The 9,599-nt window shown below is 52.7% G+C and overlaps 1 pseudogene; it reads left to right on the top strand.

The window, feature by feature from the left end:
- The first annotated feature begins 4,061 nt into the window (after positions 1-4,061).
- Positions 4,062-5,493, top strand: LOC132418071 (melanoma-associated antigen B4-like; annotated as a pseudogene).
- The last annotated feature ends 4,106 nt before the right edge of the window (positions 5,494-9,599 follow it).

Genomic DNA, 9,599 nt, shown 5'->3' with positions numbered 1-9,599 from the left:
ATCGCATTAGAAAACATGAATCAGAATTCACTATACTAACAGATAAGGGAGAAAAAGCATTTGATCAAGTGCAGGGGTAAAGTAAAAGCTTTGATAAAAATTCAACATAAATTAATGGTAATAACTTGTAGCAAACTTATAAGAATGTAATTCCCATATCACAGTCGTCAGCAAATATACATATGAAATATTAGAAGCATTCCCAATAAAGTCTGGAAAAACACACAGATGTATGGTACCACAAACCTGTATGTGAATGTATAGCAGGACACAGCCAAGAACAAGGATAATTAAATATATGAATAATGAAAAGAAACAATAATAGTACCAATATGATTTTATAATTAAAATACCTAAAGTAATAGGCAAACACAATATTCAAATGTATAAGGAACATCAAAAACCTAGTATATTGAAAATCACTACAGCAAAATCAGAAACCTGGTCACACAAAATCAATAACTAACTAGAACACGTAAAGGACAATCCCATTCACAACAGCAACAATATCTAAAATGTACCTAAAATGAAACCTTACAAAACTGTACAAGATCTTTATGAAGACAACTATAAAAATTTACTGATAGAGTTAGAAAAAAAAATGTCCCAAATAGAGCAGTATAATATGTTTATTCAGGGGAACAGAATATTGTAAACATGTCAATTCTCCTTAACTTATTTACAGTTTTAGTGCTGCACCTGTAGCTTCCAAGATGACAACCAAACTCCAGGTGCGCTCTCCTGTGCCCCAAATCAACCCTGGAAAAACTAAAGAAGGAATAAACAAAAGGATATCATCATTAACAGTAAAACAATAATAAGCAACCCCTGAGGGTACTAAGTCTGTACTGAACAAGGGCTTGTGTGAGGGCAGTTGAGATAGGTCTAGGGAAGACAGGATCATTTGAAGCAAAGGTTTTAAAGTTTAGCCCTTGTTTCTCCCAGTGTGCCCTGGGTGGATGAATGTCCACTGCCTCACTGAACTTGAGGGAACTTGAGGCAGCTCCTCAGAGCCCACATGCCAGGACTATTGGGTTATTCCAGGACTATGGCATAATATCAGAACAGCACCAAACCTGTGTCCGGTTTATTTCACTTAGCATAATGTCCTCCTAGGTTCATCCATGTTGTTCAAAATGATGGGATTTCTCACCACACACACAAAAATGGTTAACTATGGGAGGAGATATGATAAATACTGTCGTTCTGGCAATCATTTCACATTGTACCCATATATCCAAACATCACATTTGATACAATATACATAAAAAGCAATTTTTATTTGTAAAAATATAAAGAAAATATTGAAATACAACAGCAAATATCGCAGTAATTTCATATAACAAAAAAATTCATTCCACAAAATTTGATTAATGGCACTGATATCATGCAAGAGAGGCCCCAGAGCTAAAGTTAGGAAAGGGAAGAAACCAGTTAGAATGCACATCATCAGAAAATCTACAAACAACAAATGCTGGAGAGGGTGTGGAGAAAAGGAAACCCTCTTGCACTGTTGCTGGGAATGTAAATTGATACAGCCACTATGGAGAACAGTATGGAGGTTCCTTAAAAAACTAAACATAGAATTACCATTTGACCCAGGAATCCCACTACTGGGCATATACCCAGAGAAAACCATAATTCAAAAAGACACACGCACCCCAATGTTCATTGCAGCACCATTTACAATAGCCAGATCATGGAAGCAACCTAAATGCCCATCGACAGACGAATGGATAAATAAGATGTGGTACATATAAATAATGAAATATTACTCAGCAATAAACAGGAACAAAACTGGGTCATTTGTAAACACATGGATGGATCTAGAGACGGTCATACAGAGTGAAGTAAGTCAGAAAGAGAAAACCAAATACTGTATATTAATGCATATATATGGAACCTAGAAAAATGGTGCAGATGAACCAGTTTGCAGGGCACAAATAAAGACAAAGATGTAGAGAACAAACGTATGGACGCCAAGGGGGGAAATGGTGAGGGGTGGTGTGGTGGTTGTATGAATTGGGAGACTCTGCTTGAAATATATACACCAACATGTCTAAAATGGATAACTAATAAGAACCTGCTGTATAAAAAATAAATAAAATTCCAAAAAAAAAAAAGGAAAAATTCCAATATTCATAGAACTCAGTGCAACTTCCCTAACCGAAAACACTGAAACCCACAAGATTCTCACCTCCTACAACCATTTCCAGGAACCCTGAGGCAGAACTGTCCAGATGAGATGTGCCTGCACTTCACACCAGCAGTCTCAGGGAGCTGATGTCTTTGATGTGAGGCCTTGGCCTCAGGTCAGCAGACGGGAGGTAGCCCAGCACCTACAGGGAGTCAAGAGAAGACACTGAGAGAGGATTGAGAGCAGCATCCACCACAGAAGAGGGGGCCCCAAAGAGCCCTCACTGTCAGTCTCGGGGGACCCAGGCATAGCTGTGAGGCTCAGGGCCCCAGATACTTCCGGCTGGGGTCGCCGACAGAAATGAGAGCCAAGGTGTGATGCCTGCTGACTCATCTCAGCAGAGGGAAATGTCCCAGGACCCGCCAAGAGTCAATGAAAGGCCCTCGTGCCACGTCTGCGGGAAGCTCCCCCGGAACCACCACGCCCCGGCCACCCCCCCACCCCCACCCCGTACCGCCCCGCCCTGGCCCGGCCCTGCCCCGCCCCTGCTGTCCTCCTGGACCCTAGATGCACATGACCGGATGTGACGTCCTCCTAACCACGCTGTGGGGGCGCGCCATTTTTGAGAGCTGCCGTCCCGCGAGGGTGAGCCGCGGGAGGAGTGCCACGTCTTGTCAGGTATCAAGGTGTGAGGTGACCCCAGTTAGAAGTGCGGGGACACGCCCCCGACACCCCCAATCCCCATTCCCTCCGAAAAGAGGCGGCCACACAGGCCCCGCCCACCCCGCCCCTGCTCTCGGCCCCAGAGGCTCGGGCCTGGCTGTTAGGCCCAAAGTCCATCCGCTTCCCCCGCGGGGTCTCGGGCAAGGAAGGCCTCGCTCTGAGGCTGGTGGACCCTGGCTCAGCTCAGTACAGGGAGCGCCCCAGGCCCTGTGGAGTGAAGGACGGGACCCTCGTGGGGACCGCAGGGCTCCACACCCCAGAATGGCGGCCACGCGGACCCCGCCCCTGACGTCGGCCTGGGAGCCTCCGGGCAGGTCTACAGACTGAGGGGCTCCCTCAGTGCGAACGCGGACGGACGGACAGACGCGGGAGGCCCAGGGAGGAGGGGGCTTGTCCTGAGGGGCTGGCCGCAGGTCAGCAGAGGGAGGATTTCCAGGGCACGGGAGGAGTCAGGGCGAGGACCGTCCTCCCCGTCGCAAGGGCACCTCAGAACCCCTCCCCTGTTGTCAGCCGCTTCCTTCTGGCCACACACGGAGGAGGGAGGGCTGCTGTCTGAGAGGGGAGGTGCAGGCCAGCAGAAGGCACGTCCCTAAGCAAAGAGTCAGCCCAAGCCCTTGAGTGAGGGCCAGTGGGGCCGCCAGCCACAGGGCCTCGCCCTGTCTGCCGCACGCTGCAGGCCTGGTAAAACTCTGCCACGTGCGGCCGCGTGGTCACCCTCCCCGCCTCCGAATGAGACTCAAGGAGGTGCCGGCACTGGTGCGAGCAGATGGCCCTCGGGGCAAGAGAGGAGCTCCAGGCTGCACCGGCCGTCCAGGGAGGACCCCGAGTGAGGACTGAGGGAGTCACCCACCCCGAAGAGAAGGGACAAGAGAGAATATGGCCCGTCCCCTCCTGTCAACCCTTAGACTCCCAAGAAAGGACTGTCAGGCTGAGACTGCCCGTAATTTCCTCTGCCAGGTTCAGGCTGAGACCGCCCGTAATTTCCTCTGCCAGGTCCGAGGGAGGTTAGAGCTTTGTTCTGAAGGGGCAGCCACCAGGCAGCAGAAGGGAGGGTCCCAGGACCCTTCGGTGGTGGGCTGAACGCTCCCTCCTTTCCTCCTCCTGGGTGTCGTGGAAGATGGTGTTGTCAACTTCAGAGCAGCAGAGGGGAGGGGGTGGGGGGGTGGGGGAGTCTTGCCAACAACCATCATCCGGACTCTGAATGGGAACCGTGGGGACCTACCTCCCCTGCCAGCCCCCACTGTCACCCCCGTACCGCCCAGGCAGGGCTGGCTGGCTGTGCCCCAAGGCTCACTCTACCGTCCTCCACAGGGGTCTCAGGGGACAGGCTGAGCACGAGAACAGGAGCCCTGTGGGTCCTCGGGCAGTGCCCTCCAGGACCCTGCAGAGGCGGCCTTGGTTAAAGCCAGGGAGGAATCTCCCCGCTGAAGGTGCTCACAGCATCTCCTTGTCCCTCCCCCAGGTGCCCTCGTTGCCTGCCTTCCTGCCCACACTCCCGCCTACTGGCCCTGACCTGTGTCATCATGCCTCGGGGCCGGAAGAGCAAGCGCCATGGCCGCAAGAAACGCCACCAGGCCCAGGGGGAGACTCAGAGTCTCAAGGGTGCCCAGGCCACTGAGGAGGCGGCAGCGGCGGCGGCGGCAGAAGAGGTAGAAGAGTCGCCCTCCTCCCCCGCTTCTGTTTCTCCGGGCACTCCCCCGAGCTCCCCTGCTGCTGGCACTCGCCAGGAGCCTCAGGGAGCCCCAGCCACTACCTCTCGTGATGAAGGGGTTTCATGCCCAGGATCTGAAGAGGGTGCCCAGAGCCAAGGTGAGAAAAGTGCAGGTACCTCCCAGGCAGCACCTTCCATTCGCAGCAGTCGCAGAGATCCTCTGACCAGGAAGGTCAGAAAGTTGGTGCAGTTCCTGCTGGAGAAGTACAAGACGAAGGAGCCCATCCTGCAGGCAGCACTGCTGAAGGCTGTCAACAGGAAGTACGAGAAGCACTTCCCTGAGATCCTCAGCAGAGCCTCTGAGATCATGCAGGTGGTCTTTGGCCTCGAGCTGAAGGAAGTCGACCCCAGCAGTCACTCCTACGCCTTCATCAGCAATGTGGCCCTTCCCAGCGAGGGAAGTACAAGTGATGAGTCGGGGCTGCCCATGTCCGGTCTCCTGATGATTCTCCTGGGCCTGATCTTCAAGAAGGGCAACCGTGCCACCGAAGAGGAGATCTGGGAATTCCTCAGTGAGTTGGCTTTCTATGCTGGGATGAGGCACTTGATCTCTGGGGAGCCCAGGAGGCTCATCAGCAAAGATTTCGTGCAGCAGAAGTACCTGACATACCGCCAGGTGCCCAACAGCGATCCTCCGCGCTATGAGTTCCTGTGGGGCCCGAGAGCCCACGCTGAAACCAGCAAGATGAAAGTGCTGGAGTTTGTGGCCAAGATCATCGGTACCGTCCCCAGTGCCTTACCAGATCTCTATGAGGAGGCTCTGAAAGATGAGGAAGAGAGAGCCGCGGCCAGGGCTGCAGCTGTTGCAGAGGGCAGACCCCTTCCAGGGCCAAGGCCCGCAGCTCCTCCCACATGTAGCGGGGGAGGCCGCGGGCAGTTTGCTCACTTTGTTTTGGAAGAGAGCAGTCAGGCTCCTAAATAGTGCAGAGTAGTAGGGATGGAGGGAACAAAGTATAGATCTTATTTATCTTCCTGTTTTAAACTAGTAACTTCTATATATTATTGATTGATTTAGGTTTTTTCAAATGTTTTTTTCTTCTAATAGTGTGTTTTCTTAAGAATATGAATTCGTGAATGACATTGCTTGCATATTTATTGCTGTTTAAAGAGTTCTGAAGTTACAGTTTTGGTACATGTAAAAGGAATTCACGAACCATCTATATTTTCTGTATGATCCAGAAGTAGAAAACAGGGCACTGCAACAGACATTGTCATGGAAATGTGAAAGGCGACCACAGAAAATATTTAGAAACAAAAAGTGGAGAAAACAGAGTAAAAGCCATTTAACTCGTGGTTTGCCTTATTTCGTTTAAACTTTCATTTGGTAGAAATAAAAGATACTTTGACTGATTTAGCTCATTTGTGAGTATTTGTTTCTTTTGCCCTGGTGCACTGCATATTCTCTGCTACCTACTGGATTAAAAATAAACTCTGATGGGAGGGTGGTACTTTGGGGTTCATAATAATCATATCATAACTGCCATTCATCAAAAACCCAATATTGCTTAATGAGTATGCCACTGCTTTACATGTAGTACATAACATTCCAACATTCACGCAGGAGAGGATTTAGCAGACTCCCTTTACAGGTGAGTAACTTGCAGGTGTCTCAAGTTCACAAGACTGATTAAGTGACCTTGCTGGGTCTAGTCCCCTGGTCTGGAATAGTCTAGAGCCTACACTCTTCCACTCCTCCCAGCCTAAGCCAGACCTTACGTCTTTTAATTCATTTTTCTTCTCACCACTCCAAAATGTATCTCATGGGATAAAAGGGGCCCTGTTCCCAAAGCACTGTTTTGGAATACAGTAACAATAACGCTGAATAAGTGAATGGTATGAATAAAAAGAAAAATTTTTGGTGACAATGGGATCTTCTACATATGCAATGTCAGATACCCTGAAAAGATCAGCATCTCCTCCTTTACTCTTCAAGTTTCTCAGGGACATAAAAGCCTTGGTTTAAGAGCTGTGTCCTCAGGTCAGTGGAGGGAGGAGTCCCAGCCTCTGATAGTTACTCAAGGTGAGGACCTTAGAAGGGGGCCCCACAAAGTCTACCCTGCTTTCTCCCTTGTGTGGCCATGCGCAGAGCTGTCTGTCTGAAGGTACCCCTTCTTTTCCTCCGGGGCAAGGGTGGAGAGGTTCTCAGGGAGGTGAGTTCCTTGGTCTTGTGGCAGCATCTCCAATTCTGCCCAAGTAGGAGATCCTAGCAGGCCTTAATTTGCTTCAGGGTGAGGACACTGGGTGCCGATGAGTGGACTCCCCAAAACAAAGGGGACCACACAGAGGCCCCCGGCAGAGGTAGCCAGGGAATAGGTCTCTTATCTCCCCTTCTGGTGTCTCAGGAAGGTGAAAGCCTTGGCCTGAGGCTGGCAGACAGACAGTAGGGAGGGTGGAGTCCCATATGCTACCTGAAGTCAAGGTAAGAAAACAGAGTTAGGACTGAGGGGCCACTGACTCCAGAAGAGTGGGGCCTTGTAAAGTCCTGCTCCTCAGAAGACCCCAACAGCTTTGGACAGATCTGGTTCATCCTGACTTCCAATTCAGAATTCCCAAGAAGGTAATGCCTTTGTGCTGAGGAGCACAGCTTCAGGGGAGTGGAGGCTGGAGTCCTGGGTCTGGTCAGGCATCACGATGAGGACCCTGAATGAGGAGCAAGAGGACCACTCACTCCAGAACAGAGGAGAATGCAGAGTCCCGCCCCTGAGGTCAGCCCCAGGAGGCCCAGGACAAAGCTGTCTGGCTGACCTGCCCCCTCTTTCCACTGGGGGTGGTCTCGGGGAGGCGAGGGCCTTGGTCTATGGGGAACAGCCTCACTCAGTAGAGACTGGAAATCTAGTGACTCTAAATGAGGATAAAGGGACTCCACCTAGAGCAGAGCCCTGCCACTGGATACCTCCCCTTGGCAAATCCAGGAATGTTGGCATGGTGCGCCCCACGCCTTTCCTTTTAGAGCGTCTCAGGTAGATGAGGCACTTGGTCCCAGGGGCCAGCCTCAGGGGAGCACAGGGAGGAATTCCAGGTCATGCCAAGAGTCGAGCAGAGGACCATGAGGACTGAGGGAACCACCCAAGTCATAAAAGCGGGGACGCCACAGAATCCCTCCCTTACTGTCGGCCAGGAGTGACCACAGGCAGTCATGCCCACGTGAGGCAACCCTCACATCCTCCTAGGTGGTCTCGGGGAAGTAAAGCCTGTAGTATGAGAGCACAGGCCTCTCTAGGTCACGGGAAGAGCCAGCGTAAGGACTCCGAGTGAGGACCAAGGGGAACGCCCAACCGAAAAGAGACAGGAACAAACGCATAGCCCCACCACCCTTTCGGCCCAGGGAAGCCCCAGGCAGGGGTAGTTCCATGTGTCACCCACTTGCCTCCGGCTCTGGAGGACTCAGGTCGGTAGAGGGGAGAGTCCCAGATGCTGACAGAGTGAGGACTATTGAGGTCACAAACCCCAGAAGAGCGGAGCCCGGGGAATCTTGCCCTCTGTGTTAGTCCTCAGAAGCCCCTCAGAAATAGCTGTGGCTACACGTGGCCTACTCTGACTTCTGCTTCTGGGGACTCAGGGTGGTGAGGACTTTGCTCCGAGGCTGGTGACTCAGCACAGGGGAAATTTCCAGGTTGTGCTAGGAGTTGGGGTGAGGACCTAAGGCTGGAGTGGAGCATGAAAACCATAACAATGGGGGCAGCACATCATCTCTCCCCTGCTGTCAGTCCTGGGAGACGCCTGGAGAGATATCAGGCCGAGCAGAGGCAACGCTTAACTCCTCCCAGGGTGACAGAGAAGTGGGGACAGTAATAGGTGAAGAGAGGGAAAAATATAGGTCTTCCCAGGAGTCAAACTGACAGCACTGAATAGGGACTGAGGACCCAGTGATCCCAGGATAGAAAGGACTCCACAGAGCTGTCAGCACGGTGCTCCCCCTGTCAGGCCGGTGAGCTGGGCCACCACTCACTTCCTCCTCATGGGTCCCCGGGACCACTGAGGTGTCAACGGCAGAGCAACGGAGGGGAGGAAGCCCAGGCCCTGGCTGCCGTCCACCTAAAGATCCTGAACATGAACTGAGCAGACTCCCCGCCCTAGAGCACGGAAGGTCCCACTGGCAGCCCCTTCTGTCACCCCAGTGACACTCAGGTAGGCTGGCAGCCTGTAGCCCAAGGCTCACTCTACCGTCTGCCACAGGGGTCTCAGGGGACAGGCTGAGCAGGAGAACAGGAGCCCTGTGGGTCCTCGGGCAGTGCCCTCAAGGACCCTGCAGAGGCGGCCTTGGTTAAAGCCAGGGAGGAATCTCCCCGCTGAGGGTGCTCACAGCATCTCCTTGTCCCTCCCCCAGGTGCCCTCGTTGCCTGCCTTCCTGCCCACACTCCCGCCTGCTGGCCCTGACCTGTGTCATCATGCCTCGGCGCCGGAAGAGCAAGCGCCGTGCCCGCGAGAAACGCCACCAGGCCCGGGGGGAGACTCAGAGTCTCAAGGGTGCCCAGGCCACTGAGGCGGCGGCCGCAGCGGCGGCGGCAGAAGAGATAGAAGAGTCGTCCCCCTCCCCCGCTTCTGTTTCTCGGGGTACTCCCCCGAGCTCCCCTGCTGCTGGCACTCGCCAGGAGCCTCAGGGAGCCCCAGCCACGAGCTCCCGTGATGCAGGGGTTTCATGCCCAGGATCTGAAGAGGGTGCCCAGAGCCAACGTGAGGAGAGCGAGTCACACACGAGCGGGCCTGCCCCATCCTGGACGGTTCGCCTTTCCCTCCCCCTACCTGGACACTGGTGGTTGCAGCATGCCCAGAGATCCTCCCTCTCGTGGTCAAGGACCACTGCTAGGTTTCCAGCCGTACCAGGACCAAGCAAGACAAAACCGCCAGCACAGGTTGACGCAGGCGCACCAAGACCTACAAGGTGACTCAAGGTACCCCAGGGTTCATTACGCCTCACTTGTAATAACTTAGCATCGCGGCTTTTGCTTCCCCGCCCCACCCCATGGGTTCTGCTTGGGTGCTTATGGGTAAGTGCCTGCATACTAGCAGGAAAGTTATATAGCCTAA

Source organism: Delphinus delphis, chromosome X (assembly GCF_949987515.2).
Source record: "Delphinus delphis chromosome X, mDelDel1.2, whole genome shotgun sequence".
Taxonomy (NCBI): domain Eukaryota; kingdom Metazoa; phylum Chordata; class Mammalia; order Artiodactyla; family Delphinidae; genus Delphinus; species Delphinus delphis.
The sequence above is the reverse complement of the archived record's forward strand: the minus strand, read 5'-3'. Positions and strand labels throughout refer to the sequence as shown.